This window comes from Ambystoma mexicanum, chromosome 13 (assembly GCF_040938575.1).
Source record: "Ambystoma mexicanum isolate Mex_15411 chromosome 13, UKY_AmexF1_1, whole genome shotgun sequence".
Lineage (NCBI taxonomy): Eukaryota > Metazoa > Chordata > Amphibia > Caudata > Ambystomatidae > Ambystoma > Ambystoma mexicanum.
Genome location: NC_090938.1, coordinates 159850252 through 159877797, shown reverse-complemented (window position 1 = coordinate 159877797; position 27546 = coordinate 159850252).

Below are 27546 nucleotides of genomic sequence, written 5' to 3'. Positions count from 1 at the left end.
TTCTCCAAGTTGGACATGAGAGATGCCTATCACCAAATCCTGTTGCACAAAGACTCCAAGCCATTGACCGCATTCATCACCCCGTTTGGCACCTATCACTTCACAAAGATGCCCTTCAGCCTGTCATCTGCGGCCTCAACGTTTCAACGCATGATGGATGTGCTACTATGAGACATAAAGAATGTGTCCTCTACCCAGGATGATATCCTGGTGTACGCTGCAGAGAAGCACACGCATGATGCCACCCTGAAGAAGGTTCTCACCAAAAAATGCGTTTTGAAAGCGTGTGAAGTTGAATACTTGGGGTACAAGATTTCATCACACGGCATAAGCCCTAAACAAAACCTGCTGCGAGCAATAATCAAAGCTCCCGAGGCAACAAACAAGGATGAAGTGAGGTCAATCCTAGGTCTAGCAGAATATTATGCCAAATTCATCCCCAGGTTTTCGGAAACTTCGACGCCACTGCGGGACTTACTTAAATAAGGGACTGAATTCACATGGCAAGAAGCCCAGAAGAAAGCAGTAGAGATAATCGAACAACGCATAGTGGAAGCACCGTGCCTGCAACCGTTAAATCCAGAGTGGTGTACTGTCATCACCACAGATGCCAGCGCGTGTGTATTGGGGCTGTCCTCAGCCAAAGGAAAGGAGACGCACAACACGTAGTGGCATTTGCCTCCAAAGCCTTATACCCGGCTGAACAAAATTACTCCACAGTTGAGAAAGAAATGTAGCGTTTGCATGGGCAGTTGAACATTTCAGAACGTATGTATGGGGCACAAATTTAAACTGGTCACTGACCATGAGCCCCTCATTCGCATGCTCAGTCCAGGAGGAACAAAAGTGGCGACACCCAGGTTGGCACGCATAGCGGCCAAGCTGCAGGAATACACCTTTGAGATGAATCACATAGCAGGATGGAAAAATGCGCAAGCTGACTGCATGTCAAGATTACCCGAAGACAAAGACAAAGCCACCACCTTTTTGCAGGAGGAATGCATAGTGGCGTCCATCCAAGACCTCAAGGCCCCACACTACTTGGAACTAAGCGAGAGACATTGGAATGAAGAAGTTGGGAATCAGGGAATGGATCAGGAATGGATGGCCAGATGAAAGGTCAGTGCCTGGAGGCATGAGGCCATACTGGAAAGTAGCAGAGGAAGTTTCAGAGGCGGGTGGGCTTATCATGAAAAACGACCAGGTGATACCACCAACGGGGATGAGGAAAATCATCCTGTGCAGAGCCCACGCAGGGCATCTAGGGAACACCATGACGCGGCAAAGAGTGAGAGAAGCATACCTTCTGATCTCGACTTTTCACAGGCAGGATGTTCTTTTCTTAGTTTCAATTAAATGTAGCTATTGTTCGCCTCTTCTATTGGTATGACCTTGGCTTTCCTGGCACAAGTTGCCTCTTCTGAGTTTCGTTTTAGCCGTCTCTTCTCGTTTTTGATAAATATGAAGCTTTCTTGTGTGGCCTTTAGTAACCTGGGTTGATTCTGCTTCTTGTGCAAATTAGAAATATACTTATAACACTGTGCTTCGTTTGAGGTAGATTATGTATAATGGCACTTGCCGTACACTACTCTTCTACTAAGCATAGCAAGCTGCACTGTTTTCTTAACTTTCTTGCGGTTCCAAGCATATTTACAGGTGTAAACTGGTCGAATATCTTCATCTTGCTTACAGCTTTAAACTTCTTTGCATTTCCACATCGTTCTTTCACTTTAGGTTCACAATATCCTTATTCATGGCGTTTTGTCTCTATGCATCATTCTCTGGTTGTCATTTCTTCCATCTGCAAGTCAGTCCGGGCCCTCGTGACGTCACCATTTGTCTTTCATTAAGGCCTTTTATGGTTTCTTCAGGAACTCTACTCAGACAATCTTCATTTTGTTTCATTTGTTGGTAAGGTTTTCTCAATGGGTACCTTACTGTCCATGGTTTTCTTGGTATTGGTACATCAATAGGTACTGTACTTCTAAAAGGTACTGGGCAGAGCCCTACTGCAGCTCTCTGCTGGTTTATTTGCTCATCATACGTCACATATCTCGGTGTGAACGTTCTTGGTATTTCAAAATGGGCGACTGGAGTGCAGGCTTTATTTGGGACCTCCTCTACATGAGAACAAGAACTAGAACCAGGAGTGAGAGAGTTTGCAGAGGAAGAAGCCAAAGGAGATGTACCAGAAGCCGTCCAGGAAACTGGTCAGGTACCGGACACCAGCGGTGAGAAAGAAGATCGGCCGAGAAGGGAACGCAGGAGACCGGTGAGATACAGTGACTATGGGCCTCATTACGAGTCCGCCGGTCCAGAATGCGGTGATTCCGTGACGACGGTGAAACAGTTTCTGCGTCCGGAAGATTGTGAAAAGAGCGGCTGATTACGGCCTTTGGTGGCGCGCACCACACCGACACAGAAACGGTGCCACCGTCGCCATGTAAACACCCACGGAAATGGACATACGCCCCCCAAAAGCAGTACAAAAACCGCGTCTGCCACCGTCCACACGGACAAAGAAACACTGGAAGCGGAAATACCATGACCGCGAAAACTGGAAAGAGAGAGGCGGCCATTATTTAAACCACAATCCACTGCAGTCCAGAGTCTGCACAGGCCAAATCACCACTCTGAGAAGGCAAAAAGGACCAACACCATGGCAGCCAGGATCCCTGCACAAAGACAGTGGAAACAGCGCTTCAGCGAGGCAGAGCTGACTGTACTAGTGGACCACATTGTGCAGCATGCAGAAATGCTGTTCAGCGCTGACCAGCGCCGTGCAACCCAGCAGCGTGGAAAGGAGGTGTGGGAAGAAGCTGCACGCAAGTGCACAGCAGTCGGTGTCACAACACGCAGCGTGAAGGACTGCCACAAGAGGTGGGACGACCTCAGACTGAGGGTGCGAAACCTCATTGCTGAACACCGGGAGCACAGCAGTGGCACAGGTGGAGGGCCTGCTTCACCACTAAGACTGCAGACATGGGAGGAGCGCTGCATCAGTGTCCTCCACCTTGAGGCAATACATGGCATTGGCGATGCAGAGGTAGGAGTGAGCCCACCTGCAGATGCCGGTAAGTAAACACATTACAATGCCATGAGTACTTGTTGAGCCCAGGAGTGCCCCAAAGGACCCATTCACAATGCCCCCCAGTCAGGGCACGAGTGCCCCAAAGGACCCATTCACGACCCCCCTCCACCCAGTCAGGGCAGGAGTGCCTCAAAGGACCCATTCACAACCACCCCCTGCCCCCAGTCAGGGCAGGAGTGCCCCAAAGGACCCACTCATGAGCCAGATGAGAAGCAACACCCCCACAATACATGGCCATTGGACATGCCCACAGTGCGTGACTGGTTACAAGCAGAGACACATACACCTGAGTGCATCAAAAGGCATATGCATAGGAATGCAAGTGCTCACTGATTGACCTGTCTGATGGATGTGATGGACCCATCAGGTACCAGCAGACAACTTATAGCATGCCCTCTGTGTCCCCACAGCCATTTCAAGTGACAGCGACAACGCCCAACAGGCAAGGCAACATGCACCTGCATGTGGACAATGCAGCACCCCTGCCCAGGAGGATGACGCAAGCTGCTCTGCAACTCAGCCGCCAGCTGCATCTGGCACGGATGAACCAGCCAACAACACCATCCCCATGCTGCCTGCTGACACACAAGTGACATGCCCACCCATCATGCCCACAGATCCCATCCCTGAGAACATCTGCACTGCAGAGGAGGCTGCAGGCAGTGACAACAGTGTCCCAGCCTTGCAGGCTGAAGTAGGGCCACAGGGGGAGGGGCCCAACTTGGATGACCTATTATCCCTCCAAAATCTCCAGTTCAGCCCCCCATCACTGCATAGTCCCATGAGGTCGCCAACCCCCTCCATGGCTGAGCTGAATGCCCGCATGCAGTGGATTGAGGATCAGCAGGCCACCCTTATGCAGCTTGTTGAAAGGCAGCTGGAGGAGTCCAGGCTGCAGTGGGAGGAGGCCAGGCTGCAGCGGGAGAGTTATACCACATCTGTGCGTCAGATCTCCAGGGCCATTGGATGTTTTGCCCGCACCATCGTGACCTTGGCACGCCATGTCCGGGAGGGCAACAATAACACATCCACCATAGCAGAGTCCATGTTGCTTGCCCAGCAGGCGTATCTGGGACGTATGCCAACACTGACACCAACAGTGCCATCCACCAGCACCACCCCATCTAGCTCCACCACTGCCAGCCCACAGAGGTGCTCAAGTCGTCTCACAGGGCCCTCTGGCAAGGACGCCCATGGGCACAAGCGCACACGCAAATAATGCCATGTGTGTTTGGCTGTGCAGGAGACATTCATGGTCACAATGGGTGTATGGGGGTGGGTACGTTTGGGTGGTGGGGGAGGTCCATTAGGGGGCCAGTAGTTTGGGGCCTGGTTGGGGGTGGGTACGTTTGGGTGGTGGGGGAGGTTCATTAGGGGGTTAGTTGTTTGGTGCCTGGTTGGGGGTGGGTACGTTTTGGTGGTGGGTGGGCACGGGTGTACAGCTTCCCTACCCAATGCACCTTCTTTCCTGTTTTGTTTAAAATATATCACCTTTGAGAAATTCATTAATGAGTGGACATCCATCATTTCGTTTGCAGTCAATTCATTTATTAACTGGCATTGTCATATCCATGCAATGCTGTCAATGTGCCGTCTCTCAAAAGTAAATGCGAATGAGTGTATCCCGTGCTCGTTGGCCATCTTGTGCACCCCCGGGAGGGGGTGGAGCCATCCCATCCCCATCCCATCACCATATTCAGCTCCATCATCATCCTCTGTGTCTGAGGGCAGCGGAATGTTCCTGCGCATGCACAGATTGTGTAGCATAGCACACACAAGCGCAATTTTACCCGTCTTCACTGGGCTGTAGAGCAGTGATCCGCCAGATCTGCTCAAGCAGCGGAACCTGGCCTTCATCCACCATGGCGTGAGTGCATATCCAGCATCACCTACATGGGATGTAAATGTGGGGGACATGTCAGTGTTTGTGGTATCATGTCTTGATCAGATGCAGTGCAATCTTGTGTCATCATTCATTCATCCATATGGGCCAAGCAGTGGTCGGACCGGTGGGTGATTACCATTTCTGGGTCATTGTTGTCGATGTTGGCATTTGGACATTGACCAACGACTTGCTGTGCATATGTAGTTGCCCTTCCGGACAATAGTGGTTAGTAAGTATGGCATTGTGCAGTGATGTACACACATGGCAGAGTCAATCAATAGACTGTGATGATGTGGTCGATGCAGGATGTCTCATGTGAAGGCATCATGTGCATTGGGGGGGCAGTGGTGCATAGTGTGGGTGGATGTATTTAGTGGCACAAGTTGTATGGGCTTGTGGTAGTATTGGTTGTGTGTCTCATTTGGCAGGGTGTGTTCGGGCACACTGTGGCAACCTGTCATGTGTAGCTTTGTGATGTGTGGGTTGTGCTGACTGTCCATTACATGGGCGGGGTGTGATGCATGTGCAGTTGTAGCAGCCCACTCACACAGGTCATTGCCCTGTACACACACACCCCTTCCACAGGGCCTGTGCATTGGCAGTTGTACTCACCCAATAGCCATGTGCTTTGTCCAGCATAGCGTTCCATGTACCGTGGCAATGTCGAATTCCGCAGGACCATTGAGTCATGTGTTGACCCAGGGAAACGTGCGCAGCAATGTGTTATCACTTGTCCGGCGTCACATACTATCTGTACATTCAGTGAGTGGTACAGTTTCCTATTGCGGTACACCATCTCGATTGCACATGGTACTGTCAGCTCTATGTGGGTGTAGTCTACTGCACCTATGCAATTTGGCATACCTGCAATGGCATGGAAGGCCATGTTGGTGGCAATGACCTGGGCAAGGGTATGGGGTAGAGCGATGTGTTCCGACACATGGCGCAACAGGGCATCCAGTACCTGTCCCAATATTTTAGAAAAACAGGGTTGTGAGAGCCCGTGCAGCTCACCAACTGTGTGCTGATTTCCGGTGCCAAGAAAATGCAGTACCAACACCACCTTCAGGAGGGGGGGGTGGTGGTGGAAATGCCAATGTGGCTGCTGATGTCGTCCTCAATCATAGTGGTGATGTACATGATTGTTGGACGGTCCAGCCAGTATAATGTGCGGATCTGTCCTGGGTCAGGTTCCAAGGTGAGGCCTGATGCGTGGTATTGCAGGCTGCCTGCGGGGTCGTGCCGGCTGCACAATTGGGTTTGGCCTGGGTACAGGGTTTGCTAACTGCCGCCTGCGCCTCCTCCGCCTCATCCTCCTCTGCACCATTACTGCCACCATGTGCAGTGCTACCTGTAGGTTCAATAGCGCCAGTCCCAATGCTGCTACAGCTGCTGCCTGCATAGTTGTGTTTGGAGTTGGCCTGGGTGTGGGTGTGGGCCTTTTGTAGGCTCCCAGTGGCCTGTTGGTCCAGCTAGGCTCATTTGGTGCACCTGTTGCTTGATTCAGCTCATCAGGCACTGTTTAATGTCGTGTTCGCGGTGGCGGCGATACCACCACCGTGTCCACAGTTTTTACGCAATTTTTGTGGCGGTGTTTCCGTGTCCGTGATACTCATAATGCGCACAGTGTTACGTATTGCTGGGAACTGGGAGGTTTCCCTGCCGACACAGTTTACGGGTGCCTTAACTCCGCGGTGGCGGTTTATGGGGGTGGTATTTCCGGAATCGTAGGTCAGAATTTGCCGATCGTGGAAACGGTGCCGGTATGCCTACACCGGCAATGTTAAGTCCAGACCAGCGGACTCGTAATGAGGCCCTATGTTATGCAGTAAACTGTTCTGCATTATCAAGGGGAGGTGTGCAGAGATACCGTGAGAATCGCGTCCCGCGAGATCTCGCAAGAACCAGGAAGTGAAAGCTCCCGAGAGCACAAAGCGCCAGAAGCCGGAGCAGAGGGCACGGAGCAGGTTCAGCTCCCGGTGCTCCTCTTTAGAACTGACATTCCTTCCTACAAAGACATTATTAAGCCTGTACCATACAGCAGTTTTGAGGGCCGGTTGCCCTAGAACTCATGGACAATTGTGTATGTGTGTTTGACAAGTTGATAACAGAACCACAATAAAGGGGTTCAACCAGCCACCGCAAAGCCTCCTGTGCATCTTTATACAACGGCCTCCAAGAAGCAAACATCATTAAATGATGCAGGACCCTCCATAGAGTCTTTTATTTTTTTAAAGCAAAAACTATAAAGGCATCAGCAATGGAATGATGTGCGTTTTTTAGCCACCTATCCTTATTTTAGGTACATATAAATGCTATGAGATTTACAGTTTTCACCACAATATTTCCTTTTTGTTGCCGCAAAACTTTGAATTCAATACAAATATGGGGGTGGGGGGGCAAGACCTGACAAAGACAGCGATTTGCCACATGAAGTTTGCGCTTATTCAGCACGAGAGAAGATTACAGAGCACCCTTGGAAATCTCTGCTCTTCTGCAGTCTGATGATTCAGAGTTGGCGTGGCGTGGTGCGCCACATCGGACGCTGCATCGGAAATAATGTCGAAATGCCAGTCTGAGAGTCTGCACCATTATGAACTTGTGGACTTCTGAAGCTTCAATCTGACGTCTTCTTACACACTCTTGAAAAGGGGTGTGGGAGCCCCTCTACTGAGAACGAACGTGGATCAAATACCCTGTTCTATGGAATTTCTTCCACACAGGAGGGTCTACAACCATGTTGAAGGACACACATTCGGGTTGCAGGGACTATAGGCGTGTCTCTATATGGAACATTGGATAAACCAGTGAGATAAACTAGATATCTCCTGCTAAGGATGAGGCTTCACCAGCTAAGAAGTGCAATACTACTCAGGCCTTGTAGATATCAACAGTGAATATGCAGGATCCATGTTTACATAGAATGACATGCATATGTGTTTCCTGATATGCTGTGCAAAGCAAATCATGTCCTTCTCTGATGATATCATTTGACCTCGCCCACGCCCTAGTGTTCTCAAGCGCATCGCTGACTCTGGCACGCAGGAGGTCCACGCCTTCGGGGAAAGTATGGAAATGACTTCACTGTGAACAAATCCTACCGGCACCCTTGAGTTCTCACTGTATGGCCATCTAATTCTTTGGCAGTTACCAGGGGCGTTGCTAGGGGGGGGGGCTAAGGGGGCTATAGCCCCTGATCTTTTGGTTGTAGCCCCGGATAGAATCTCAGGAGCTACAGCCAAAGGGCTAGCTAGCCCCCTGTCCCGACAGTTCCAACATCAGCTTAGCCCTGGGTCTTGGTCAGACCTAGCAACTCCCCTGGCAGTTACTGAAGGCTGGTGTGGAATTCCCATTTTATCTGAAAGACCATAAAAACTCCTGGGTGGTGTGGGGCCCGGGGAGGGGTTTAGGAATGTTTATGGTCTTTCAGATCAGATAGCAATTCCAGACCGACCTTCTAAGCGCTGTTCCTTGAGCCAGTTAAGTTTCCAAAGCTCCTATTTTTCTTCTTTGTTTTGAAAATGTATTCTGCTGTGGCTTTCTCTTTACTAATTTCCCTCTGCATCTTCTGATGAAGAAGTCTGTGGAACTTCGAAAGCTAATGCTTGGTCCCATCTCTGCATAGTATCACCAGTTAGTCCAACAAAAGGCATCAAAAACAATATCATTTGAGACTTTAAAACTGGACCAACACAGGGTCAAACTTTTCTTTACAGCGGAGACAGAACGATGGCATACTCTTGTCGAAATAAACATTTAATAATAATGAATATTAGTAATAGTTTAAATTAGAAATAATAGTATAGCTCCCACGGGGGTCGTAAATAAAATTCTTCCCTCAGCTTTTACAGCTTTCTATTGAAATAGAACTGGGACGGTGGCGGTTTTTCTTCTCTCACAGTGTTTTGCTGGGTTCTGTTATTCCAACTAGATTATTTTCTGGTTTTGAGTATAAACCATGAAACATTACAATCAGTGTTGATTTTTCAGCCAAAGTGGCGGTTAAATACCGGCCGCTGGAACATACCTCTGTGCATATTTCACAATTCCAGGAGCCATGTTAGGAACTCGGATTCTTAGTGCATGTTTCACAATTCCAGGCGCCATGTTAGGAACTCGGATTCTTAGTGCATGTTTCACAATTTCAGGCGCCATGTTAGGAACTCGGATTCTTAGTGCATGTTTCACAATTCCAGGAGCCATGTTAGGAACTCGGATTCTTAGTGCATGTTTCACAATTCCAGGAGCCATGTTAGGAACTCGGATTCTTAGCTTCTAATTTGACTTTGGTGATTTTAATTTTAATTATTTTATTATTTTTTTATTTTATTTGGCATATAGTGGTTAAACAGGATAGAAAAACCTTTTTGCCAGATTCGTGATTTAAATTTTATCTTGATTCCAAGGATTCTTGATCAGGTCAAATTATTTTTAACACTGATATTTTTGGTTTAAACTATGGTCTTCACGCCCTTCCCATGTCGCTGCACAGTTTTTAACTTTTTTGTTAAATTTACATATGGACTTAAAATACACAGTCCCATTCCGGTTCGCATTCTCGGGCCATGTTTTGATAAAACCCTCACGTGCTGTTGGCAGCAAGGTTAAAGTTAAACCACAACAAGTTAATTCTAAGGACACATTTTCAATCAATAATAATAATAATAATAATTTAGCATTTATACAGCGCTACGAACCCTCAGGTATCTGAGCTCTGCTTATTATTACTCACGGTGTCGAACCTGCGTCAGTAGGATCTGCACAGATGTCAAAACGAGCGCTCTACTCGCTGTGCAATCGGACCGGGGCTATTTAATATTTAAATTCATGTCATCCACCCCACACAGACTTTGCTAGGTTTCATAACTCTTTACCAGTTAGGTGAAACATTACTAGTCTAGCCATTTCTGTTAATTAGTATATTGCTTTTGGTATAACAGTGTATAAACCCCATTTTTCAGCAGAAAAGAAAATAGTTGGATAACTGCAGATTGTTTGAATCTAAAAAAAGGGTAGGTTCTGCAGTGTGTACGATAAACCGTGGAAACGGCGCATTACTCTATAGAAAAGCAATTCTGTGGGATGAGGTCTTGAATTTTTCTAGAATCCCAAACCTTAGTCCGAGGGTGCTTCAAGATTTATCTTCAAGAAGTAGCACTATAAGAGCACACCAATAGTATTGCACCCTCTCAATATCCCTGTAATAACATAGCTTCCTTTTCAGGGAAAAAGTAGCTCTGTTCACGGTTTAATTGCTGCCGGACAATGACTATATGAGCCTGTGGGCAGTACTCAATCTTTCAGGTCTGAAGGCATTCAATCATTTCATTTTGTTTCTAGAGCTGATGCGATTAAAAGGGTCGACGCATTCAAACTTTCTTCTTGGATGGACCCTTACTGAGGTCGATTTGTATATGTACCTATTTTAGCTCTTTTTGATGATTTAGCCATTACTAATAATGCCTCATGACAGAGAGGTATTTTTCCATCAAAGAGGCCGTATTGCCACCCTTGCTTAAAAGTCCAGTTCAGACCATTTAATTGCTGCTAAGTTTAGCCCTATATCAAGTCTTGACTTCATAGGAAGAATCCTGGAAGAGCTTTTGATAGAAATGTTTTCCAGTCACCTCAAGAAGGAAGACCCCTTTTTGATGCAGATTTTCAACCTGGGTTTTGGCCAAGGAGGAGCTCTGAAAAAGCTATTTTGCTGTTGAGGGAAACGCTGCTTGACCTTCGGGCCAGTGGGGTGCAATGCCCTGATTTTCTGCAGATCTTTCATTAGCGTTGAGCACCATAGACCCTGGTTTATGGACCACCAGCCGGAGCAATGAATGGGTTTTAAAGATCCAGCTTTAGCGTCAATCGGTTCATTTCTGGAGGAAATGCTCCAACCAGAAGGTCACTGAGAAGACCTAATAATTGTGAAACGTGCATGCAGTCATCTGAATCCTTGAGAGATCTCTGTCTTGGGTTGAAAATGCAATGTATAAAATAGCAATGCCCCATAAACAAAGACATTTTCCTGGAGCAAAGGCTTGACACATGAGCTGATTTACATACCCACAATGCATTGTCCATCTGGCTCTGAACTGTAGGTGCATTGCCAGTGATGGCGATAGGGCGTTGCAGTGCTGTATGTGGCTTGGCTGAAATGGCTCATTCTGTTTTCTGGAGGAATTATGTCAAAAACTAATGATGGGTCATTTTACTCACCAAGCTCTCCATGGCTCTGTGGTGTTCAGCAGGGTTATTATCCCTTTCTTGCTTCGTTCTTGCTCTCTCATTCACACTCTCTCGCGCGTTATTTGTCGGTTCGATGTCTATAGCCATGCACAAAATGTTGCACCTGCGATTGCTGCACAAAAGGTTGCAATTCTGTCGGTGCAACCTTTTGTGCGCAGCCCTCTCCCCTTCCTTGTCAATAGTGAACCTCCGACCTCCTGGCCACTATGTGGCAACCACCGTCTCCCTGCCCCTCCTCCATTTACCGTTTCAGAGCTCTACCCTCCAACGGCTGAGTTCCCAGTTCCTTCGGTGCAGAGCCTGTGCTTGGAAGCCCAGGGCACAGCACAGCACGCTTTTGTGAATGACCTTCTGGGGCCAGGGCTTCTGGGTCCGCACTCTTCAGACTGCGGGAGTTTTTTCTATATGTAGCCCCTTTACCCGGGTAGCAGAGAGCGGTTGGTTCCATTGCCAAGTCTACACTGTTGACTAGCAGAGCCTGAAAGTCATCTCTGCTGTGATTCAGTTGAGTCTGATGGGCGGTCACCTGCCTGGAGGTGGTGCAGCATTGGATGCAGAACAACTGGCTGGGCCTGAATAGTGATGAGACCGAGGTCTTTCTCCTTGGCTGCACGTCCTGGGATGTGATGCACTTCCATTGGCCTCTCCATCTTTGTCAAATTCCAGCTGCGGAAAAGCCTGTTAGGAATCTCGTGATCATTTTTGACTGTCAGCTGTCCTTCTTGCCCCAGCTTAATGTAGTAGTTTAAACAGTGCACCATCGCCTCTAGGACATCAGCAGGCGGGCTTCCTTACTCTCCGACAGCCACCATCAATTACCTGTGCACGCATTTGAAATGTTCAGAATGCAGTTCTACATGTTTATCTACTTAGGTATGTCTAAGGCAGGGTTGTCCAATTCCAGCCCTTCGGGGCTGGAAACATGTTAGATTTTCAGGACACCCCTCATTAATATTCATGAGATACATTTCCATGCAAGGGGCCTCGTTACAAGTCGGGCAGTCTGGTAAAAAAGTGTTGGTATTCGTGGATACTGGCACTTTACCGGGCCACCTGACTATGGGCTTGCAGGTGGGGCACCTGGATTACCTCCAGATAAGAGCTGGAGGTTAGCCAGGCACCCTGCCAACAAAAAAAGCCTTCCGGTGCCGGTAATGACGGCGAATCCCATAGGACTCCATGAATGGGGATTAACTTCGTCCCTTCGGCAATGCCGCAAGAATGAGTTCCAGAAACGGTAATAGCCTTTGTCGGTCAGTGTCCTGGCGGGTTTACTCCAAATGTTTGTTTGTTTATTTATTTATATAGCGCTCCACGGCCAGAGGTATCTGGGCGCTTACAGATTACAAGTTATAAGTCATGTAGGTCAAGTACCTGGTAGAATAGTTGCAAGACATTATTTACATTATTTACACAGTGAAACTAACAATATTATACATCAGAAATATTAAAAAAAATGTTTTACATAGATATATAAGCAATATAATATAGTGACTAGTAAAGGTATGGACAGCCTGGTGCCGGTCATGGATCCTTTGCACAGAGCCAACTTTTGGTATTTTTCATAAAGCTGAAGAAGGACTGGTCAGCTGTTAAGGTTGTAGGTAAGGAGTTCCACAGCTGAGCTGCCATGACAGGAACGCTGCTGCCCCCTACTTTCTTCAACTTATATCTAGGGACGTTTAGGCAAAATGTATGCACATTTCTTCTCATCAATATTGAGGGATATCCGGAAAACCTGTCAGGATTCCAGTCCTCGAGACCTGGAGTTGGAGAGCCCAGGTCTAAGGAATCCCTGAGCCGAGTTGCATGCAGTTCAAATTTGGGCTGTACACGGTACCTTCTTTCCTTCGTGAGGAATGTACCAAAGCATAGCTGGCCCTGGTGATCATGGAAGACCAAGTACACGCGCCAGTGCTGAAGCAAACGTGAGGCTGTGCACACATGCCTCATTCATTTGGTTGAAAAATATATTCCAGCCCCCACTCGGCACTGCGGTGCAGATGTCAAGCTAGCAGAATGCACATTTCAAGGAGTCATTAGGTGGAAACATCTCTAAAGCCACTAGGGTGTATTCTCTGCAATACTCTCCTCTGAGCATTAAGAAATTCTCCACTCTCCCGCTCCTTGAAATGGGAACAAAGGACCCATTTAAACCTCAAGTGCTCCTTAAGCTGCCTTTTCTTCTTTCACTTGGTGGCGTGCTTTGCCATACTATTCATTGTGTCCCTTTTCCAGAGTGTTGTTCTGCCATGACACTGGGTGTGTCTTATCCGTCCATTTGTATTTGTGTAGCTGGTATTTGCTTGCACCTAATAAATAAATGCACTTCTTATACAGCTTCATGTGTGGGGCGTTATCGAAAGTATCCGACACACCAAACCAGCAAACTTCACTTTACATTTTAATTTCTATCACAGTAGAATCGACTTCTACAAATGTCAATCTTGTAAGTCACAATCTCGGATCCTCATGCGCTGACCCGGGGGGCCATCTTATCTCGGATCCTCATGCGCTGACCCGAGCGGCCATCTTATCTCGCATCCTCATGCGCTGACCCGGGCGGCCATCTTACATTGAGCGATAAAAAGAGCTGGCAGTGAGTTGTGTGAGAGATGTACTCCACCTAAGAAGTGCAATAAAGTAAAAAGAACAAGCACTCTATAAAAGCAGGCTCTTTCAGTGTTATCTTTAGTCGGGGATTTTCACTTTAAGGTTGATAGTCTTGAGTTTGTAGTTAATCTAACAATTTCTAAGGGGGATCAAACACCAGCTTCTCATAATCAGTACTTCAGCTTGTGAATCAACATGTATTGTTTGTTTTACCTCTACTTAAGGAAGTGGAATGTTACTGTAAAATCTTTGCAAAGACATGTTTTTAAGTGGGTCTAAGGATGTCTTGCGCGTAAGAGAACGGGGATTAAAGAATAAGACAGAATTCAGACGCACACTTGTGGTGTTCCCATCTGTAAACACTTCTGTATTCACGACTCACCGCATGATCCTGCCTTTTACCTTTTCTTCCCTCGTGGACTTTGCCCACAAACAAGGGGCACTCTGAAGCAGGTCCAACCTCCTGCATTCCTGCACCATAATGGTATACCAAAATAGCACAAACGAAGACTCCCTGCCGTAGTTAAAATTCGGAAAGATAATTGCATAATGAGCTCCATGGTCACTCACTAAGATTTCGAATTTCTGAATTAAGTGACAGAGCATCTTACACAACCATATGTATAACACAATCTTGGGAGTCTGAGCAATTCACAAATCATTATTCTGAAGCAAATTAGGAGATGCAGTTAACATTTTTAGATTGATACTAGTGCAGTTTTAGTTAAGTCGGCTCCACCATGAAGTACACAGGAAACTGGGAATCTGCCTTTGCCTGTGGTGCTATGTTCTGGGTTGTGTTAATCCTAATAACACGGTGGACTGCTGTGCAGCAAAGCCACATATCTAGTATGCTGTACACCCGTTTACAAAACACTTTCTCACGGACAGCCCACTATGAGGGAAAACAGACTAACACCCGAGCAGTATACCTGACGTGCCCCAATACAATGGTCAGGCGAGGTCAGCCAATTACTGACCATCATACACACCTGACTTCCATTACACTTCACCACAAGGATAAAAGGCGGAGCATGAGAGCACACTCTGAGCAAGGCAAAGCACACGAGGAAACAGCAGTTTCGAGACAGCAGCTTAGCAAGAGAGGAAAGACAGCAAAACCGAAGGGGATCACAAGGAGGGAAATACCCTTGAACTTTCCGACAAGGAACCATGGGCCTCATTACGAGGTGGGCGGTAAGGGATTACTGGTACTGGTAAGGGCACCGGTACCAGTAATCCCTTACCGCCCTACTACCAGTTCCCTTTGCGGGTCCTCCCTTAACGCCTGGTTTTACCAGGGGTTAAGGACGGGACCCGCAAAGGGACTTTGGTGCTAATAACGGTACCACAATTTGAGGTACCATTATTAGTGCCTTCCCCATTCCCTTTGAGCCCTATGGGGGCTCAAATGGGAAAGGGGAAAGGCCCTGGTGAATGGGGAATTACCGCCCCGCCAACCTTGGAATGGGGCGGTAATAGCTCCATTCACGAGGGCGGAGTCGGTAAGGATTTGGAGGCAGCCATGGCGCTAATAGCGCCATGGTTACCTCCAAACTCCTAATGAGGCCCCATGACTTTCCCGAGAACTCATGAATAGAAAGCATAAGACCAGGAAGCCAGGCTGAAGAATCCTGCATTGTGTGTGAGTGATACCCCGGGCCCTTCCAGGTCAATAATCAAGGCCGGGAGAATCAACAGCTGTCATGGTACCATCCTTGGCTCCAAGAACAAAGCTTGCTTCAGTGAAATCAACACAACCAGTGAGTTGGGGAGACGGATACAAGACCAGTCTGTGTTGAAGCCAAGGTTGCAAGCAGCAACATTGTATGGCGAGCGCTCGGCCGAACATTGTTAGAACGCCTGTGATAAAAGATGCAAGTAAAGTTGAACTGCTGATGAGTAAATGAACTTTAAAGCAAGCTACGATACCTTTGACAGAGTGGTCCGGCACCATGTGGGTGCTCAATGAAAGGTCTCTTTAAGGTATCCAGCTGAGAAGTGAAAAAAGTAGATAAATTTGATTCGAGCCCAGCGGAGGGAGATAAATTGAAAGAGAAATGAATAAATGTGAATGAAAGTGGTCCTGCGATGGGTCGAGCATAATCCCGTGCACAGTTGAAAGTTTTCCATTTTGATAAAATAGAGAAAGTGTGGAAAAATACATGAATCTGGTCTGAGCCCGGCATAGGGAGACCAATTGAAGGTTTTGTGTTAAAGTGGGTCTGAACCTGGCGGTGGGGGGCCCGGGGTGAACAGTAAATCACCCGAGAAGTTGTATAAGTGTAAATCCTGAGAAGAAAGGAACTTTAATGCTTTGTCATGTTGCATCAGGCCCTCTGAAATAAGAGACTTTGAATAGCAAAGAGACTTTGGCACAGAAGGCCCTGATGTCGAATTGCTGAACTGCATCCCAGTGCTAGAGAAGGCAGAGAGTGTGCCAAGCCACCTTGTCCCTTGCTGAAAACGTGGTGAAGGGAAGCCAATGGCTTGAATATCCTGACATATCATTTCGGAAACTCTTTGCTTTTGCATAACATTGTTTCCCACACTATTTGTATTTAGAAGTAAGATTGGCATTAAGGTTATTAGTATAGGCCCTTTTTATTTTGAGAGGCTCGCCTAGGACTGCGTTATTATTATCTGGAGATTGTAGCTTGCTCCCATCTTTAGATTTAGGATTAGATGGGCATTTTTCAAACCTAATTGAAGTTCAATAAACACCATTCAAATGTGATCGCATGTTTCTGGCTTACTGTTTGATACCATGCCTTCCTTATACCAGCTAGTACTATTACGGTAGTACCAGACAAATGCCTTTCCCGTGTCTACACAAAAGCCATAACTGGTGGCATTGCCAATGCTGGTTAAGTATAGAGTTCTAAGGAGATGTTCATGAAAGGTAAATGATTTCTATTGTGTGTTTGATAACAGTGTTGTTCTGTTACCAGATCTGGCATTTGCCTTCATGTTCTCAAGTACGTTGATCGTGAATTTCGAATCAGAAAGTTGGTCTTGTACATTTCACCTATTCCGTCTTCCAAGCAATAAGGACTGCGCTGCAGATTTAGACCCTACCTAACTTCGACTCTAATTTTATGGGCATTTTCTGATTTCATTGTGAGGCCACTTACTAGGTTATTGATTTAGCCTCAGTCTGCCATTCCTTGCTGCATCACAGGCTGCATTTGCTTCTGGACAAAGCTGCTTGCAAGCATTACAGTAGTTCAAGGGAACTACATTTCCTGGCAACACCGGTCCTCTTTATAACGTCAGCGGCGCGTTAGCACTAGTGCTTGTGAAGAGGCTGGTTGTCGCCGGTTTGCATACGGATTGCTTCCGGGGGCTTCCTCCTTCCTCCTCGCCGGCTGGCTCTCAGGTACTGCATCTGGTCTTCTCATTATGAGAGATATACATACCTTAATTGCTGACCTATGCTCAGGGTCGACTCCATCCTTGAGTCACAACGCTGACACACTGCAGCACAAATGCGCGGCAATCTTGGCTAAATACAGTCATCGTGACACCATGCCCACTATTGCTCCTGTCTGTTCCAGTCTTAACACTATGCCCATATTCTCTGCTGATATAGGTTCTACAGATAACACTATTCTCCTGCCTTCTCCCATCCCCATCACAAGCATAGCACGGAAGCCATGAGGGGGGAGTCGGGCAGGTTTCTGACCATAGCATTTCAGCTCCCATTACTCAGACTTCAACCCGGGTACTGTCCAACACCAGTTCGGCTATGATTGCCAACCACAACAAGTCTGTGAACAACTTTGACAAGCAGAAAGTTGCCCAGAAAATGTTATGCACTGCCTCCCCATTAAGCTTTTCTCTTCTCAACACTTGCTCCCTCTGGCAGCACAGGGTTGAAGTTGTGGATCTACTTACAAACATCAATCCCGACTTCCTTACCATAACTGAGTCTTGGCTTAGTGAACCCACTCCATCAGAGGCCACATTAGCAAAGTCTCCCAATTATCAGATTCTTTGGGCTAACCGTGGGAACAAAAGAGACAATGGGCTTTCCTTAATGTATAAAGCCCAGCTGCACTGTCACCGTTCGCCTCATGACTCCCCAGATGACTGTGAGAGCTTGGTGGTAAAACTACAAATTAATAATAATGTCACTCTTACTATTGTGATTATCTATAGACCTCCTAGACCTTTGCCTGTCTTTGCGAAACAGCTTTTGAAACTCCTCCACAAAATCACCAATGCCAATTCCTCTATTATTGTACTGGGGATTTTAATATTTGAGCTGATGCACACACAGATAAATCTGTCCTCTCCCTTCTCTCTGCACTGGGCTCTATAGGATTTTCCCAATGGTTTAAAGGACCTACCACGTTGGGGGTCATACCGTAGATTGGGTATTGTCTCATAAGCTTCCCATTAACAACTTGTCCGTTACACGCTGTCCTTGGTCTGACCAACATCCGTGGACCTTTTGTACCACTTCCCCTGTATCTCCTCCTAGAGTGGATGTCACTCCCAGGCCTACTATGAAAACCAGAAACTGGAAATGCATCACCCCTTACAAGTTGTCCTGCATCCTTGGCTCCAGACTGGGATGCCTCGAGGATTACAGCAGTGCCTCTGATTTAGCTTCACACCTTACGGACACTGAACATGGCTTTTAACATCCTTGCCCCTGTTATAAGCGCAGATCTGAGAAACCCACATCCCACAGTCATAGTTGGGTCAGTGATGCCATCTTTGATCTCAGGCACATCAAGAGGTCAGCTGAATGGGATTGGTGCCCGTCATCATCCACCCTGGCCTCCTATAAACACTTGGCGAAGAACCTCAAGGCTGCCATTGTTCAGGCCAAAACCTGTTGTTATAACAATAGGACTATACAGGCCAAATCAAGCTCAAAGAAGCTATTCACGATCCTGAGAGAATTTGATGGCATATCCTGCATCATGGCTGTCCATCCTAAAGACTCCTCCTGGTGCCCAGGAATCCATGACACCTTTGTCTCCAAAGTAGCCGAACATCTTCAATTCATTAACAACAATGGGGAGTCTCTTAGCGATGCAATGGGCACACCAGAGCTAGTTGCACATCTCCCTACCTCCCCTGTCAAGGTGCGACCAAACTTCCATTTCTCCCAGAGTACCGAGCTCGAAATCACACAGATTATTGCCAGCATAAAGCCCACCCCATGCAAGGGCAACATCTGCCCGTCCAGGCTGCTGATAGGCTGCTTGGATGTCTTAGGCTTGTGGGTGAGAAAATTGGTCAACCTCTCTGTCTCTGAAGGGCTACTTCTTAAAGAGTTGTGGATTACCCCTCTATTACGAAAGGACAATCTCGACCCCATGCTTACTAAAAATTCTCGTCCCATCAGTAATGTGCCCTTTCTCCTTAAGATCATGGATTGGGTGGCATTTCTCAAGTTTCAGAAATTCATTGAAAACAATAACATTTTAGGACCACAGCAATCAGGTTTTCGGGCCAGACATGGCACTGAGACCGCTATGCTTGACTTAAAATCTAATGTCTCTAGCATTGTGGACCATGGACAACCCGTCCTCCTGATGTTGCTTGACCTCTCTGCGGCCTTTGACCTGATCAATCACGCTTTATTGGGGACAAGGTTAGAGCCTTTGGTGGGATGCTCTGGGTTGGCAGCACAGTGGGTGGTCTCCTTTCTGGGCCCCCGCAATGTTAGAGTTGCCATCAACATTACCAGCTCTTTGCCGACACCTATCGCCTGTGGGGTCCCATAGGGCTCTTGTCTCTCATCTACCCTCTTCGACATCTACATCTTGCTGCTTCTGGGGCTTCTCTGAAATCTGGGTGCCCTTAACACTAACTACATGGATGATACCCAGGTTGTCTTGGAGAATTCAGGCATCTACTCGCAAGACACTCTGGCCATTAACACCATTTCTTCCACCATCCAGTCCTGGATGGAAACCAACTCTCTTCCCCTTAACTGTGATAAAAAAGATCTCCTTGTTTTTGCCTCTGGCCATGTGCTAAAAAAAAACGTCACCCCAACTACAAAAGCTTTAACATGGCAAACAGCACAACCCTGGTGTCCAAGAGGGTGAAGACGCTGGGCATCACTCTAGATGTCGAACTAACAATGAAACAGCATGTCACCAAGATTCGGTCCTCATGCTGTTCCATTAATAAACTGCTTAACCACATCCGCCCCTTTCTCTCCCACAAAAACATCGCTCACTTGTATATTATCGGTTGGATTACTGCATCAGTTTGTTAATTGGTACCTCTCAATCCAACCTTTCATCATTGCAAGTGACTCAAAAAGGGACTCTGTGCGCAACACTGGGCTATCCAGACGGAACCATACTAGCAATGCAAGGATGGAGCTGCACTGGTTGCCCATGAAACATTGTGTCTCCTACAAGATTTTGACTCTGACCCACAAATGCTTGATTCACAAGGCCCCAAGATATCTCCTGGGGCGTGTGAAGGCCTATCAGCCATACCACTCTCTCAGTGACAGGATCAAACCAGACTTTGCCAGCCTAGATTTAGGATGGTCAGATTTGGAGGAACAGGTTTTGATGTCCAATCTCCACTAATCTGGAACTCTCTTCTATTGATCTAAGAAAAATCTAAACCACAAGTGAGTTTTAAAAAAAGCTTAAAACATTCCCTTTTAACCACCCTCTAAACTAAGTACTGATTCTATCTCTCCTTTGATTGTTCCTGATGCTCTCTCCTTTGTTTGACATCCCTATTTTGTTGTATGTGCGCCCTGCCGAAGCATCATCCCTAATTTGTCTCTGGGTACTGCATTCATTGCTGACCTCAAGTCAACAAATACCAAGTATTTCGACAAGCAGATTTAAGCAAAATATTGAATCTTCTCTGCTAACCTTTTGGTGGAAACCCACCTGGACATGAGACCGAATATCAAGTTCATTGAATAAACCAGTTGTCCAGGTGGTTCCAAATCACCTTATCAAAAATGGTTGCAATCCAATCAATGAAAAGTATTGGGTTTCATTATGGGTTTGGGATCGTGCTATAAATGTGGTGATAATCATATTAGCAGTTATGGAATTCATGGCACCCAATTTTGGAGTTTGACCTTAAAGTGGAGTCATTCCCATCAGCAATATGCTGGAGGTAAATACTCCACTTTAAGGCCAAACGTCTGCAAATGTACCACGTAGTATTATCGCTCACAGTAAATCCACCAAAAATCCCCAAGGAGTCCCATGGACCCCAGAAATGTCAATTTCCACCATCCTACCACCACTCGTAACCCCGTGGTAATGCCACGGGACTGAGTGGTGGTAACGGCGAATGAGTGTGGCAGAAAAATGGCAGATTTACCACAAAACTGCTAATGAGGCCCATTGTCCGATAGTTTTGAAGGATCTGAGTGACCTCTGTTGTTATGACTGGGAGTGATTGTGGATCTCCTCCATCTAGCAGGTTTGATTAAATAGAATCTTTACAAACGGGGTCCATACGCAGATTCGTTTTTAAAGTAGTCAAGTAGTCTATCCTGCACGAAACGCGGCAAGCAGTGAGGGACTGCTAAGTTGCTCCGGAGCCGCCGGGAAGAAGCAACGGGGAGTGGTGAAGCTGCATACCAGCTAATAGTGTGCAAGCCAAGCAGAGTGGGCTACTACTAGTACCCAGGACCTGGAGTGTTAGGAAGGTGAAACAGAGCCCGGCCCTCTACTTCTGGACACCCCGAGCCCCATGCCCCCTGGCCAGGTGCAGCTTATGCAGGCACTAGCCATGGAAGTTGGAAAACGCAGTTAGCTGCAGCATTACAGCCCTGACTGCCTAAAGAGGGGGTTGGCGCAGCACCCACAGGCTGTGGTAAGGAGCTCTGATCCATTCAATCCCCAGAGGGGTCCACAAAGGGAAGTGGTAACCTGCTGTGGTGTGAGCCATCAAGGAACTGGAGCGGCTGAATCTGAGGTGGCACTGTCCACTGGGAGAATGGGGGTGAACCTGATGGCACTGGTTGGTTTGGCACTCCCCGACCTGTGCCCACACTGGAGCCCCGGTGAAAGAACTGGCTATCTCCAGCTATAATGCCAGCACAGGGGATCTCTACTTCGTACCACGAGGACAGGGGGACACCCCCCATCACCAGCAGACTCAAGGTACGCCCAGTTGGGCTTCTGTGTTGCTCCCAGCACCCCTGCACCAGCAGTGAACAGCACAAATCAAGCACTATTTTTATAATCTTTAAAGAATACATGTTTCATCTTGATTGTTAATTAGACTAACGCCTATTGCAGCGTTACGATGCTATTGTTTGTGACAGTGTGCATTTTACTTTCATTGTGTGCCAACGTGGTCACCGCTGGGTTATAGGCCCAGGAGGGCATGCCTTTGGTCTAGGATGCCGCTCAGTGATTGGGCCCCGTTTGCCATCTAAGGCCCAATCAGCCGAGCCGGCAGATGATGCTTTCCAAGGCCCTGGCTGTGCCTGACAGGGCCTGCAAGGGCTGTGAGGGCCCCCACCGTATACCATGCTGAGCCTACTGTTCACATTTTACTCTCCCACGAACTTAGGCCCCAGCACCACTACGATCTCTTGGACTTCCAGTGAGTGATAGGTGAACTATTGATCTGCCACCTCCACTAGCACCCTGAGCTATACCATGCGTCTATCTCACTCTGCCTATCCTTACTCCTACTGTACTCTCTCACTGTTCTGTGTTCATCTCACAAACCCAAAATTAGCTGTGTGCATTAGTGCATTGTTATTGAAAACATAATTTAGCTGTGTGCATTAGTGCATTTCACTGAAAACCGTTTTCATCTGTGTGTATTTTTCATCCTTGCCCTAAATGCATTGCTCTTCTTGTCCACTCTGTGACTACTAGCTTTCTTGTGAGACTAGGCCAGAACTGTGCAGTGCAGGCACCCTTCTCCCTTTTCCCTTCAACTTCCCTCCGCCTCTCTAATGGCACTCACCATTTCTCCCATCTTCTCTAATTGCTACTCTATCTCCTACCCAACCCCCCTCACTAAGTCTGGAATAAAAAGGCACAAAAAAAGTTGCAGGGCCAAACTCAGACTTTATCCTTCCGAGGTCGATAAATGAGCACCACACACTGTGGGTAATAATAAGCAGTGCTCAGATGCCTGAGGGTTCGTAGCGCTATATAAATGTCAAATTATTATTATTATGAAGCTTTGACCAGAGTACTCATCATTTGTTATTTGACAGCCAATGTGGCGTTCATCCCCCGTTGCAGGCGCTGGAACGGGGGAGAACGGCCTGGCAGCCCAAGGTATTGGCCGAGCAAAGTGAGGGCAGATAATGAAGAGTTTGGGCCGTTATCCCTGTTCCAGGGGCTGTAACAGCGGATGAAGGCAATTAGTAACCCGGTTTGCCAAAGCGGTAACCCAGGATACTTAAAAAAAAAAACGTTTTTCCTTCCTACAACAGGACACGCGCGGTGTCCCATTGTAGGAACAAAAATCCTGTTTGAAGATGGCCACCATAGAAAGGGAAGGTCCCTCCTCCCTTTCCGTGGTGGCTAGTGGGAGGCGAGGGTAAGGCTATGATGTGGCCACGGCACCCGTAGGGGGATGGGAAGAAAACAAAATAGAATTATAGAGGGTTGGGGGAAGATGAGATGGCGGCGGGGGAGCTGCTCTTCAGGCTGTTTGGAACGCAGGCTTTTACCAGCGGTTCAATCTCGCGTTCCTAGCCATCTGAATGGCTGGCTCCCCCCTGCCTGGTTGCTAATTATTATTATTATTTATTATTTCTAAAGCACCACAAGCCTGTGGCCTCAGAGTGCACACAGAACACACAGATAAACATGCAATAAAAGAGGTGGGTGAAGGTAAAAAAATAAAAGCGAAGATAAGAATAACTTAACCCGGAATTATGTTAAAAAGATGTGTTTTAATAACTTCCCTTCAACGCGAGCAGGGAAGGAAAGAGTCGGTGGGAGAAAGCAATTGCATTCCAAGCCCTCGGAGTATGGAAATCACAGCTCTTACCGCCAAATTTCTTTGAGCTTCAAGTGCTGTTGGAAAAGATTTTTTCTTATTATTGGAATGCAGGAGTCTTGTCATTTGTGCTGGTTTCAGACTATTCATCAGATATCGCAGTGCTTTGCAAGACTGACATTTATATGTCAAGAAAAGAAGTTTGTGGGAGATCTTGTGTTCCACAGGGAGCCAGAGCAGGTCACATCTAAATGATGTAACAGGGTTGGGCTTGGCGAGACCGTAGACTGTTCTAAGTGACCCATTTGTCACTGTTTGAAGTTGGGAAGTTCCTACCAGGAGTCTGTTGCAATAGTCTAATCTCGAGTTAACTAATGCTGTAGCAAGGAAGGATTTATTTTCCACAGAGAGGTACAGCTTCATTTGGTTAGGTAGCCTCGTGAAATAAGAGCTGGGTGAACGGGGTTGAGAAACATGAGGTTTCTTTGATATCTCAGAATCAAGATAGTCTCCGAGTGTCTTGACCTGTTTCGCCACTGGGATCCTACAGCCAAGAATAGAGAAGTGACTGTATTGGGGGTCGAGTTTTTTCAGTCGTGGCCCCGACTCGATGACAAGCAGCTCTTTTTTTATCGTCATTGAGGGCCAATGAGTTAAAGGCCATGAAAAACCCTATTCAAAGCCTCAGAATCTTGTGAATGATCCCCCGATAACTCAAAAAGAATTTGAGTATCGTGGGTGTAGTTGGCATACCACGCTTCAAGGCTATCTAGAATCTCGAGTAAAGGTATAAATGTTGAACAAGGTGGGCGATAAACAGGAGCCCTGGGGCTCTCCACAAGTTGTAAAAATAGGGAGTGCATGAAAGTTATCAACCACCGCCTTAGATAAATGTGGGCAAAGGAAGGACTTCATCTATTCTGCAGCATTGGTGGAACATCGCTCAATTTCCACTAGCCTGCTCACAAGGAGGGCATGGTCCACAAGGCCGAATGGGCTGTTTTAACACAGGGGCCACTGATATCAACGTCTTTGAGAGTCTGAATCAACAAGGGCAAAGGATAATGGTCACTCTCCTTCATCCAGATACCCCTAAAATACATTAGTACCCTGGATGGGGGCGCTGGCCAATCAGGAGGTTTGCAACGTGTGCTTTATTCTTATACAGACTGTGTAGGATTCAGGGGGATCAATGAAGAAATGATGACCACAAGAATGAAAACCTGCTCCATTAATGATATTGGCCGGAAAAAGGAGGTGTTTTTGTTTCGGGTCTGACCATGTCAAGGGGGCAGGGGCAAGGAACTCTCTCAGCCTGGGGTAGGCACCCCAACAGGCCAATTCCAGAGCCAGACTTGCCCCAGAGGTGCTGTGAGGGAGTCGAGGGGGACCCCTGTACTCTGCGCCCCGATATACAGAGAGGCATTTCTGTGTATTGGTGGTACCTCTTTTTCTGACCTGATTCTATCAGCTTGCGTCCAGAAGAAGTCTCTTTCAGGTGGTTCTTGAGGCACTACAATTACCAGAATGCGCCAGATTCCTCAGACCCCTGGGATGGTTAATGGTTCACGGGAGGCAGCACCATCCATAAAACTATAAGTACCACAATCCACCTGCGCCCAACTTATACCCAGCCTGGAATTGGAGCAATTAACTGGTTGCCTTAGTGGAAATGAAATAGTCGTCCTCATTCAGGAGCTGAATGGGTGACCCAACACCCACTATAAGCAGCATAGGCATGCTAGAGGGAAGTGAAGAGCGGCAGCGGTGAGCCTGCATTGTATAACACATTTGCGTATCATCACATTAGTGAGTGGACCCAAATGTTGAATCCAAAAATGCAGAATTTCGAGGGGCACCTTACCCCGCAATTATATGTGGGGCAGGGTGTTTAGGGTTATAAAAATATAAGGAGAATGTGGGGGTCTGCGTAGGAGGTCTCCCCCGCATATAATTGCGGGGACGTTTACTCCCCCAAAAAAATCTGTATTTTTGGATTCGACCTGGAACCCTCCACAAAGGCTTGGTAGACATTGACTTATTTGAGGCAGGACGGGAGCAGAGCGCAAGCAATGCCAGTGGTGCATGATGGGCTGAAGTAAAATTGAGGCCAAAAACAGGCAGGGGCTAAATGCCCTTATCAAGGATTCTGGGGGCGGGAAATGTCCAGCTCACCAGGGAAGGAGATGGGCGGAGTTGGGATTAGCCTAGCTAGAGATTTTCCCAGGGAAGCAGCCGATTTGCGTAGCCAATGGTAGCAGAGGGAACCTTCTAGGCAGGAAGGGGCGGGATTAAAAAATCCAGTAGAGTCATTCTGAAGTGAGAGGTGTTCTGTGAAGTCAGAGGAGAAGCAGGAGGGCCATAGAACAGAGAACAGTGTGTAGCAAGTGTAGGATGACTTGAAAAAGACATTTGGCATGTTTGGAGAGAGTGAAGGTAAGGGCGTCGGTGATTTGTTTTTAATACTTGGGGACAGTGAGAGAGTGACTGAGCAGGGGCAGCTCGCCATAATGGGCGAGGAGGCATCGACCCAGTGGCCCCCTCGCCCATTATGGAAGAGCCGAGGAACCAGCCCAGTCTAAACACTGAACGCTCCCTCTACTGCTTTTTGCAGCTGAAGAAGTGCTCCTGGGCTGGCTGAACTGTCAAAGGGAAACATGGTTTCCCTTTGACAGTTCTGTTCGCCAGCCGTGCATGCTCAATGAGCCATGCAAAGCTGGGGGCATTTTGCTTCCCCAGCCTTGCATAGTGCATTGGACATGCTGGCTGGGGAACTGCATGTCTGTATTTGAGAGGGGGAGCACCTGTGCTTCCCTGCACATACAGACATCGAGGGGCACTTCCCAAACAATGCTCTGGTATGCATGTCCAGGAAACTGGCCCCTGTTCTTGCTATGAGGAAGTTTGCTCGATGGGAGGAAACAAACTTCAGACCAGCCGGCCAGATAGTAAGTTCATTATGTTAATCATTTGAATATGTGTATGAATACGTGTGTGCTTGTGTTATGAGTGAGTGTATGAAAATGGGGGCTTGTGTGAATGAGTGAGTGACGAGTGCATTCTGTGTATGAAATGAATGTTGTGTAGTGTGAGTGAGTATGTGTCTTTGTGCTGGGCCAGGGAGCTGATTTTGGCGAGTGGGGGTGAGGAAGTTTGTGCAACAACGGCATTTTAAAAATGCTATTGTTGTACAACCCCCCTCCCTACTGGCCAAAATCAACTCCCCTTCTGTGACGCTGTGGGGCCCAGGGGATAGGGGTGGTATTTTTGACTGAACAGCTATTATAGATGTCCAGTAAAAAAAAAAAATACCATGCCTGACTCCTGTGGATCCCAGCACTTCCCATACACACAGTCACATTGATTGTGTGTGTTTGAGGCATTGGGCGAGCCAGGGGACAGGCATGGTATTTTTTCTACTGGACCTCTATATGTTCAGTGAACAATACCATCCCTGACCCCTGAGCCCTTAGCGCCTGGCATACATAATCACATTAAATGTGTGCGTGTGTGAGGAGCTGAGCACCCAGGAGGCAGACATGTCATTTTTTTACTGCCCATATACGATATATGTCCAGTAAAAAATACCAAAACTGACCCCTGTGCCCACCAGCGCCTTGCATACACACAATCACATTCATTGTGTGCGTGTGAGGCATTGGGGCCTAGGTGGCAGGCCTGGCATTTTTTATTTACTGAATATGCCAGTAAAGAATGCCAGCCCAATCCCCTGGGATTCTTAGTGCCTCACATGCAATCTCAGGCCTGACCCCTAAGCCTGCTTCAC